This window comes from Haemaphysalis longicornis, unplaced genomic scaffold (assembly GCF_048455015.1).
Source record: "Haemaphysalis longicornis isolate Haplotype H1 unplaced genomic scaffold, Haemaphysalis longicornis Haplotype H1 scaffold_62, whole genome shotgun sequence".
Lineage (NCBI taxonomy): Eukaryota > Metazoa > Arthropoda > Arachnida > Ixodida > Ixodidae > Haemaphysalis > Haemaphysalis longicornis.
This window is the reverse complement of record NW_027526410.1, coordinates 369015-380848: the sequence shown is the minus strand read 5'-3', so window position 1 is coordinate 380848 and position 11834 is coordinate 369015.

The window sequence follows — 11834 nt, the reverse complement described above, 5'->3', positions numbered from 1 at the left end:
TGGTGTCCACTTGAAGGGAATTTAAAGCTGCTCGCTCTTCTACTGACAGGTTGTTGCGCCCGGGTTGGTGCTGTGCATATGCCCGGATTACATCCTTTTGTACAGCCGCTAAACACATATCTAAGTGCCGGTCTCGTCGGTCTTTTGGTGTCCAGGATTTGTTTGACGCACCAGGCAGTTGTGTTTTTATGTCCTTCTTATGTCCTTCTCCCTTCATCCCCCGCCCTTTCTTTTTTCTTCTTCTTTTTTCCCCTTTTCCCTTCCCGCTGACTACTGTTACACCATTTACAGAGAGCGCAGGACTCACTCTTGTTTTCGATCTTGTATTTGCTTGTGTTCCTCTTGTTACGTGTTTTCGTGCTGCCTTTTCGTTCGTGTTCTTTCCCCTTCCTTCACCTTCCACCTTTCTAGCCAATCGGAATGCCACACTTGCTCAAACTGTTTGAAATACCCCTCACCCGCGACCTCTCCTGCAGGGATGAGGGAAGTAACCCTCCCTCACAGAAGTTTTTGTATAAAGGCGCAATCTGAGAAATTAAAATACAGCCCTGAAGAAGGAGTTTCTAACTCCGAAACTGTTGGGAACTAAGACGGGAAACGTGTCAGTTGACCTATTTCACTATATATATATATATATATATATATATATATATATATATATATATATATATATATGTATATATATATATATATATATATATAGAAAGAAATGCCGGCAGTCTACAACGACAAAGAAAGCATAGGGGAATGGTTGGACTATTTTTTACCGTTAGTGACGTTACATAATTATTATTATTATTTATTATTATTACGTGAGAAAGAAAGAAAAACACGCGCCCAGAGTGGGGACCGAACCCATGCCTTTCAATTAGATCTCCAATGCCTTACCAATTCGGCTATCTGGGCGACTGTGTTCTCCTTCACTTTCTGGGGTATTTATATTTACTACAACTGTATCTGACGCTTGAGGGTTGTAGGCAGCACCACTCAGACTACACGGGGAGAAGGGGACCTTCTTTTCAACCCCCGGGGCGTGACGCGAACGTCTACAGCCTGTCATAAGCGGGTAACTGGCGGGAAACCCTCTTATGCTACCTTGGCATCAAGGCTGCCAGAACCGAGGCCCTCGCTAAGCTTTCGCACGATAATAGGGTTTGGAAATGAGGGGCTCGTTAGGAAATACAGAAAGAAATGCCGGCAGTCTACAACGCCAAAGAAGGCATAGGGGAATGGTTGGACTATTTTTTACCGTTATATCTATATATATATATATATATTGTGAGAAGCCGTACAGGCTATGTGTTAGCATGTGTACAATCGCCCTCTTCTGGGTGTGCACCGCATCATCATCGCAACATCTTCATTTCGGCGGCGACAGTGTCATCGCCATCGCCTTTCTTGGTAGGTCTTCCTAGCGCTGTGACCGCCGCACGAAAAAAGTCTCCCGCCTGGCGACTCCCAGAGCCTCTGAAGCGGTGGAGGGCGCTTTGATCCCGCAGTCTACCTCTCGTTTCCGCACCACTGGAGCTACAATCAGGTCGTCGATTGCTACTGCCCACCAGCACCATGGAGCACGTGATCAGCCGCTCGGACAGCAACGCTGCAGCCCCGATCCAGCCTACCTTTATTATCAACAGACCCCAGAGCGATGCTCCATCTTTCGCTGGCCTCCGCGGTGACGAGGTGGAAGAGTGGGTCGACACCTACAACTGCGTGAGTGCTTTCAATCGATGGGTTGAGTCTTACAAGCTACTGGAAGTGTCCTTCCATCTGACCAAGGTGGCTAAAACTTGGGTTTTTAATAACCCCGAAGATTTCACCGATTGGTACAAATTTACCACTGACTTGCGTCGAATTTTTTGCACATCCTCCACGTGCACTGAAGCTGCCAAGAAAAAACTCAATGAGTGCGTGCAACAGCCCATGGAGACCTATACGTCCTACATCGAGGATGTCTTGGCCCTGTGTCGGCTTGTGGACGGCAGCATGTCGGAAGAAGACCGGGTTCGGCATATTCTGAAGGGAAGTGCCCCGTTTGCGTTTACGTCACTTGCCCTGCAGAACCATTTACGCGTGCAGGACGTCATAGCCACATGCAAACGACTCGAACACCTGCAATCTGTGAGGGTGCAGCCAGCCATGTGGGGCGACGGCTTCTCCAAGGACTACGATTTGCGTGCCATGATTTGGCTGATCATTCGCGAGGAGCTTGAAGGACGCGTCTCGCACAATCTCCGAGACAATCGCCACCAGCCTCCGAGTACTACAGTGCATGCAGCGCCACAAGAAAGTTTGGTTCCCGGCCTGCGTGATCTCATCAGGGATGAGCTGGCCGCTATTAAATCCGATCCTCCGTACAAGGCTGAGCACTCCTGCACACGTCCTGTGGCTTCTGCTTCCACACTGCCACAGGTCATGCAAACGTCGACGCCGCTTAGGCACGTGGGGCCATCCTGCGCGCACGTGGCTCCCATTTCTGCGGTCTCTTAACTCCGCAGTCTTATTCCGTCTGGCGCCCTTCACGGCCGGTTTTTTACTGCCGTGGCATCCGAGGCCATATTTCACGTTTTTGTCAATGATGCCAGCAGGACGAGCAATACAGTTACACTATGAACGCACGCTGTGATAACAGCCCACGCCATTGTGAACAACCCTTGTTTCCACCAACTGCCTGTCGCTCTTCGCCCCCTGCTGACTCCTATGGCCCGCCCCACACACAACACACTTCCCGACGTCGGTCACCTTCGCTTTACCGCCCGTCGTCGTCTTCTCTTTGCCCTGCCTCTCACGGTGCCGACCGGCTCTAGGAAAATTGAAAGCAGCAGTTTTCTGGAGGGAAACTGCGTCACAAGAAAAATCTGCAAGTCCCCCTAAGTTCCCATCTAATACATTGACTGTTTTGATAGAAGGAGTTTGGGCCAAAGCTTTAGTCGATATACGTGCCAGTGTTTCCGTCATTCACGCAGATTTGTGCTGTAGGCTACGCAAGGTTACAACGCCCTATGACGGTCCGACTCTCCGTGGAGCCAGCGGTGTTATGACTCGACCCTCCGGATTCTCCACAGCTCGTGTCTTCATCGATTTCATACGTCATCACATACAGTTCGCGGTGTTGTCCTCATGTGCACATCAACTCATTTTGGGTTGGGATTTTCTGTCGTCGGCCTCAGCAGTCATCACCTGTCGCCAACCCAGCATTCATATCACCGATACCTCCATTGCCAGTGTTTCCGAAAAACCGAAGCAGCGCCGCTTAGTAGCGAGGCCCGATTCTATTTTGTCCCCAGGAGAAGAAACAGTATGTCCATCTCCTCGACCACAGTCACTGATGGGGATGGGTTGATTGAACCAGCTGGGAATTTTATTTTGGAAGGCGTAGTCATATCTTCCTGCCTCGTCCGTTTTTCGTCTGGTTCAGCTCTCCTTGCTGCAGTGAATACGTCTGCCAAAACAATTTCGCTACCGCAAGGTGCCACGGTCGCGTCAGTTTGTGACGATAATGCAGTGTCTGTGCTGCAACTGTCTACACTTTCGACGGATCAACACGCTTCCAAGTCGCCAACCCCAGCCTCTGCTTTCCACACGGCAATAAATTCTGATCTCACAACAGAACAGAAGCAAGCATTAAAAGTCTTGCTATCAAAACACCAGCGTTCCTTCGACATTTTTTCGTCTGTTCTGGGAAAGACATCTGCTGGGGAACATCGGATCGATACAGATGCGTCGTCTATTGTTCGCCGCCGCCCATACCGCGTTTCGCCATCCGAGCGGAGGGTTAAAGCGCCTGTGTCGTTCCCTTTCTCGTCCCTGTGAAAAATTTTGCGCTTAAGTTTCACTCATGGAAATTGCGAACCAACTAGCTCGTCTCTCCATTTTGTTACAAGGTAACGTCGACGATATGCTCCAGCGGAATATCATTCGTCCTTCATCGAGTCTCTGGTCTTCGCCTGTTGTGTTAGTGCAAAAAAGGGCGTTTCCGTACGCTTTTGAGTCCACCATCGGGTGCTGAACAACATAATTCGTAAAGACGTCTACTCGATGCCCTGCATTGATGATGCCCGGGACACTTTGCAAGGTGCGGAGTACTTTACGAGCCTCGATCTTCGCTCTGGGTACTGGCAGGTTACCAAGCAATAAGCCGATAAAGAGAAAACAGCTTTCGCCACGCCCGATGGTCTTTACAAATTCAACGTCCTGCCATTCGGGCTGTGCAACGCTCTGGCCACATTTGAGCGAATGATTGACACCGTCCTTCGGGGCCTTAAATGGAGAACCTGCCTGTGTTATCTAGATGAAATTGTTTTTTTTCCTCTACTTTTGCTGACCACCTACACCGCCTAGATGAAGTCCTTACATGCTTTGCCAACGCCGGATTTGAACTAAACAGAAAAAATGCCGATTCGCGATCAAGTCTATCAAGGGGCTCGGACACGTGTTGAGCAAAGACGGAATTCGCCCGGGCCCCGAGCAAATCAATGCCGTACAACACTGTCCCAGGCCGACCCGTCTGAAAGACCTGCGCAGTTTCATTGGCTTAGCTTCGTATTTCCGGCGTTTCATACGAAACTTTGCGTCGCTTGCTTCGCCCGTCCACAAAGTTCTCGGATCTGGCACCTCTTACACATGGTCTGATGACTGCGAAGCGGTGTTGGAAAATCTAAAGCACGCTCTCACTTCTGCGCCGGTGCTCCACCATTTTGACCAAACGGCCGCGACTATCCTACACACAGATGCACGTGGGCATGGCCTCGGTGCCATGCTGTTGCAGCGCACCGCATCTTCACCGAAAACGTTGTGGCCTACGCAAGCCGTGCCCTGACACCTACCGAACGAAATTATACAATCAAGGAACAAGAGTGTCTCGCGGTTGTGTGGGCAGTACAAACATTTCGCCCATACCTGTACGGACGTCATTTTAGGGTGGTCACTCACCAGCATGCTTTATGTTGGCTCTCGTCGCTCAAGAACCTGAATGGACGTCTTGGCCGCTGGGTATTGCGGATGCAAGAGTATGATTTCATTGTGACCGTACAAATCTGGCAAAAAGCATATAGATGCGGAGGCCCTTTCGCGTTGCCCTGTCTCGTCACAAAGTGATTCATCAGCTCCTGCGGCTCAAGTAACCCTGCCAATGGCGCCTTTGCGTGTCGTGAAGCTCGACTGTCCCGAAGACTGAGTTGCGCTTCAGCGGGGAGACCATTATTGCCGGAAAATCATGGTTCAACTGAACAGTTTGGCAGAGCCGTCGAACAACCGCTTACGTCGTCAGCTGCAGAAGTTCCGTCTCTTTAATACCGTATAAACTGGATTATAGGTCGACCCGGTATATAGGTCGACCCCCTACCTTGAGGTGGGAAAAGTTGACAAAAAAAATAATTCGGCACAGAAGCGCACTCACAATGTCTATATTTATTTTCGACGCCCGTCCGTCACTGCCACTCACTATGCCTGCCGAAGTCACTCGTCCGAGCTCTCAGAGTCGTCCGAGGATGACTGCTTCGCACTGTCATCTCCTATGCCATCAGGCGCGTTGCTGATGGAGCACTTCCTGAACGCTCGTGTAACGATGTCGTCGGGCAGCGACTGCCCAGAGAAGGACACCCAGCTTGACACGGTCGCACGGTCGCAACTTTGTTCTCCAACTAGGGGTGCACCGCTTGACGTCCGCGGAACGATCGGTTTCGGGGGTTGTACACAGCTTAGCTTTCTGCCTCCGCCAGTACCGCACACTTTTCTCCGAAACGCCTAACTTGCCTAACTGGCGTTGCGCCGCCATATTCCCATTCTGCTCGGTGACTCAATCGCCGTCAGCTTAAACGCCGCGGTGAACTGGCGTCGACTGCCGCCACAGATCTCGGAACAGAGATGTACAGAAATGTACGCACGCACGCACAATAGACGAGTAGAAGACGAAAAACTAGAGAAAAGCGAAATCAAATAAAAGCCTGATAGTGCGAGAGAGCAGTCCGACACGAATGGCGATGGCGATGGACTACGCTTGCACATTGTTGCCAGACAACGATTTACATTCGGCCAATGACCGCTATATAAGACGAGGGGTGACTTTTGCGCGGATTTTTTTGGAAAAAAACTCGACCTATATTCCGGTTTGTACGGTAGTATCCTGCATCGTTATAATTACGACCCTACCGGTGACAAGTAGGTTCCCGTCGTTCCGCGTGCTCTTCAATAGCAGATACTGAGGGTTTTTCACGACAATGCTACGGCCGGATATTTAGACTTTTCCAAGACCTACCACCAGTTCAAAAGTAGTTTCTTCTGGCCTGGACTTTCTACCAGCGTTTTCAAATACGTTGCTTCCTGAGCGCCTTGCCAGTACCGCAAACGGCCAACCACAGCACTTGCCGGACGGCTACAACCACTACCTTGTCCGTCAGCACCATGGGATGTTGTGGGCATCGACGTGTGCGGCCCGTTTCCCCTTACCCCAGCTGGTGGGTAGTAACTGCGGTTGACCACTTTACCCGCTATGCTGAAACCGCCCCCTCCGAACCGGTAGCGCTGTAGAGGTCACCGAGTTTTTTTTACACTCCCTATTTTTGCACCACGGTCCACCACGCGCTCTTCTAAGCGACCATGGGAAGATGTTTCTGTCAGCAGTCCTTGCGGAAGTTCTTCGAGCTGCCAAAACCGTCCATAAAACGGCCTCGAGTTATCACACTCAAACAAACGGGTTGACTGAGTGCTTTCATCGGACACTTTCTCACATGCTTTCTGCCTACATCGGACCAGATCACAGCAATTTTGACACTATTCTGCCTTTTGTGACATACGCGTGTAATTCTACAGTTCAACCCACCACTGGTTTTTCGCCGTATTGTCTTGTTTATGAGCGCCCACCACCTTCTGTTTTCGATTCAACTTTCTTTTTTGCAGCTGTTGACTGCAAGGCGAATGTTTCCGCACAATTCGTTGCCCGCGTTGTTTACTGGCCGAATTGGCCCGGGCGAATACTGAAGCCAGTCAGCATCTACGCAACTTTCACTACGAAGCTACTCACCGCAGTGTCTCTTTTCAGCCAGGGCACCAAGTTATGCTATGGACACCCGTACGCAGCCTGGTGTGTCAGAAAAGCTGCTTTCGCGATTCATCGGTCCTTATACCGGGCTTCAGTAAACGTCCCCGGTCAATTATCTCATGGCTCCGAACAATTCCGTCACCGATTTTCGGTGCCATGGGACTGAAATTGTTCACCTTTCTCGGCTTAAGCCATACGTTCATCGTTCCGAGACGCCCTAGGCAGCGGCCAGGTGACCGCTTTTTCCAAAATGAGAGGGTAAATGTGAGAAGCGGTACAGGCTATGTGTTAGCATGTGGAAAATAACCCTCTTCTGGGTGGGCACCCTATCATCATCGCATCATTTCATCTCGGCGGCGACAGTGACATCGACATCACCTTTCTTGCTGGGTCTTCCTAGCGCTGTAACCGCACGAATAAAGTCTCCCCCCTGGCGACTCCCAGAGCCTCTCAAATATATATATATATATATATATATATATATACAGACAGAAATGTCGGCAGTCTACAACGTGAAGGAAGGCGTAGGGGAATGGTTAGACTATTTTTTACCGTTAGGGACGTTACAATATTTTTTTTATTAATTACGTGAGAAGGAAAGAAAAAAACATATATGTATATATATATATATTTATGTATATAGCAAATCATCAAATGGGAAATGAGGGGCATGGTGAAATAAGTAGAAAATAAGGGTTGGCAGTCAAAAAACCTCGGAAAACAAAGGAGAGGTTGTAGTGGGTCATAGAAACAGATGAAGAATCTGTCGCGTCAGAAAAAAAGTGGTAAAAAAATGCCCACCGGGTGGCATTTTCTCACCACTTTCTTCGTGACTCAAATAATTCATCTGTTTCTGTGTCCAACCACAACCTCCCCTTTGCTTTCCGAGGTTTTCTTGACTGCCAACCCCTATTTTCTCTCTCTCTTTCTCTTTCTGTCTATATATATATATATATATATATACATATCTATATATATATGCACGAGAGGAAAAAAACTTCGAACAAGGTAAAAGCACGATTGTGGCCTACGTTTCAGCAAAGAGAACTTGCTTTCCTCAGGGCCTGTATCATAGGGATGTCTTTCATAGGGGTGATGCCTTTTTGTATATATATATATATATACGGAAAGATAGGTCAGCAGTCTACAACGCCAAAGTAGGCATAGGGGTGTGGTTAGGCTCTTTTCTTTTTCACTACAGTTAATTAGGTAAACATTTTCTTTTAATTATACAGAAGAAAGAAAGAAAGACACGCCCAGAGTGGGGACTGAACCCACGCCTTTCAATTACATGTCGAATGCCTTACCAATTCGGCTATCTGGGCGACTGTGTTCTCCTTCACTTTCTGGGCTGTTTATATTTACTAGAAGTGTATCTGACCCTTGAGGGTGATAGCCAGCGCCACTCTGACTACACGGGAAGAAGGGGACCTTCTTTTCAACCCCCGGGGCGTGACTCGAATGTCTACAGTCTGTCATGAGCGGGTTACTGGCGGGAAGCCCTTTTATGCTTCCAAGGGATCAAGGCTGCCAGAACCGAAACTCTCGCTAGGCTTTCGCAGAATAATATAGTAAGGAAATGAGGGGCTCGTTGAGGAAATACAGAAAGATAGGTCAGCAGTCTACAACGCCAAAGGAGGCATAGAGGTGTGGTTAGGCTCTTTTTTTCCCCCTACAGTTAATTAGGTAAACATTTTTTTTAATTATACAGAAGAAAGAAAGAAAGAAAAACACACGCCCAGAGTGGGGACGTGTTTTTCTTTCTTTTTCCCAGAGCGTGTTTTTCTTTCTTTCTTTCTTCTGTATATTTAAAAAAAATGTTTACCTAATTAACTGTAGTGAAAAAGAAAAGAGCCTAACCACACCCCTATGCCTCCTTTGGCGTTGTAGACTGCTCACCTATCTTTCTGTATTTCCTCAACGAGCCCCTCATTTCCTTACTTTATTATTCTGCGAAAGCCTAGCGAGTGTCTCGGTTCTGGCAGCCTTGATGCCTAGGTAGCATAAGAGGGCTTCGCGCCAGTAACCCGCTCATCACAGACTGTAGACGTTCGAGTGACGCCCAGGGGGTTGAAAAGAAGGTCCCCTTCTCCCCGTGTAGTCAGAGTGGCGCTGGCTATCACCCTCAAGCGTCAGATACACTTCTAGTAAATATAAATAGCCCAGAAAGTGAAGGAGAACACAGTCGCCCAGATAGCCGAATTGGTAAGGCATTCGACATGTAATCGAAAGGCGTGGGTTCGGTGCCCACTCTGGGCGCGTGTTTTTCTTTCTTTCTTTCTTCTGTATAATTTAAAAAATGTTTACCTAATTAACTGTAGTGAAAAAGAAAAGAGCCTAACCACACCCCTATGCCTCCTTTGGCGTTGTAGACTGCTGAACTATCTTTCTGTATTTCCTCAACGAGCCCCTCATTTCCTTACTATATTATTCTGCGAAAGCCTAGCGAGGGTCTCGGTTCTGGCAGCCTTGATGCCTAGGTAGCATAAGAGGGCTTGCCGCCAGTAACCCGCTCACGACAGACTGTAGACGTTCGAGTCACGCCCCGGGGGTTGAAAAGAAGGTCCCCTTCTCCCCGTGTAGTCAGAGTGGCGCTGGCTATCACCCTCAGGCGTCAGATACACTTCTAGTAAATATAAATAGCCCATAAAGTGAAGGAGAACACAGTCGCCCAGATAGCCGAATTGGTAAGGCATTCCAGATCTAATTGAAAGGCGTTGGTTTGGTTCCCACTCTGGGGGCGTGTTTTTCCTTCTTTCTTTCTTTCTACGCAAAAAAATAATAATAAAAAAAATATATATATATGTATATATATATATATAACTGCACAAACGGTCAAAAAATAGTCTAACCATTCTACTATGCTTACTTTGGCGTTGTAGACTGACGGCATTGCTTTCTGTATTTCCTAACGAGCCCCTCATTTCCAAATTTTATATATATATATATATATTTTATTTATCTATATATAAAAATATATTTAATAATTACATAAATAAATCAGGTGGAGCCATCAAGCCGTTCAATACTGATTGTACCATTGTGGACTTATAATTCAGGCGAGCGAGAAACATTTACAGCTCAGCGTAGACCTTTTATTTGCTATTCAAACTACAACGTACACAAGTAAACCGCACGGCGGCCATGTTTGTCTGCCCTACTAGCATCCTTCATTTTTGTTCATTTCCGTTTTTTGAAACATTCGGGAAGTTCGCCGTCTTTGCATTTACGTCGAGAAGTTTTTGTTTTCGTGACACTCGTTTATGCGCGTGCACAAGTACACGGGGAAGTCCTGAATGTCTATAAAGCAGCGTCAATCAGTTCATTTCAAGTCTGAAATGTGGCATTCCTGAGCAAAAGCAGGAAGTGTTTGCAGCGAACGGAGCACTAGTCGGATTCCACCTGTTAAACGGCTAAGGCATCATAGAAAATTTTAATGCCCGCATACCGCGTGGGGCTACGAAAGCGGCACCAAAGAAGGAATTTAGCTCTGAAAGCAAATACAGCTGCACCACTTCGGCGTTCACACTGCCCCAGACCTTGCATACGCAATCACACACAAGAGAGCAAGAGTTGCACTTTACTGGGAACACGTTCGGCGGTGATCGCTTCATTTTGAGGCAGTGATTCACCGAACAACCTAAACAAAATGCCCACCTCGTCAGGCCACGCTAGATAAGTACGGCGAATCTAATTTCTACGAAGCAGCAACACAGATACAGCGATAGTTGGTGGACCGGGCACGCAGGACCGCAGCCGCCGCAGTGGCCCAGGACTGAGGGCTTCTCCCGCTTTCAAGCGCAAATCTTTTGAATAAATGTTTTTACCACCACCACCAACGCAGATATTGTTTGAATATGAGACATTATCAAAGGGAAGGAAGAACCCAAAGGTCAAAAAACCACCACAAAAAATGGCAGCATCTCCACTCCGTCGATGATGGCGAGAGTGCGGAGTACGGGACAAGAAATGACATCGAAGTTGCGCCAAGAATGACATCCGATTTGCGCCCCGACCGTCATTCCATTTGAGTCGTGAGTAGCACCTTGATTATTCCCTGAATGCAACTGCAACTCGCGCCTCAAATCAAATTCCGCTTGATTTTCGCTTGGTGGTGGTATGCGCACGGATGGACGCGGGCGGACATTGAGAGGTCCTAAGTACTCCGCATCGTTACAGGCGAGGAGGTAAGCCGTTTAACTCTCGGGCACAAACGGTCATAGCCCAACGGGAAAAAAGTGACACTAACTCTGTGTGATCAGACACAGGTTCAAATCGTTCCGGTACCTCTGTGATTTTTTTCGATTGTAAATGCTATGCTCACGAAAGCGGTCGGGCATTGTGCGGTCCTAAGGTACTCTGCACCTAAAAGGCTTGGTTAGTACATGTTATCCCTTACCATTGATTCCAGGCTGTTCCACATCTGGCAGGCCTTCCAAAGCACCCAAAAGGGTTGGTGTTAACGGAAACATAACCGCAACCTGAATGATCAAATGTAGCGCAGCAGAAACACACGGGACGGAAAGAATACACACAGACGAGCGCTGTCCTCCAACTGATTCTTTATTCACAAAACAGCAAATATATCAGCTTAGCCTTAGCAGGAACAATAAAAAGACAGAGTAAAACAAAAACAAAAAACAACAAAAAAAACAAAAAATAAAAAGAAAAAACTTACAAAGCAAGAGCGAGTACACGCAACACGCGCCAAACATTTTCACAATCACAGTGGCCTGTCGCGTATAGCATCACATTGCAGAAACTGCAATTCACGGTCAGATAACGCCACCGACGG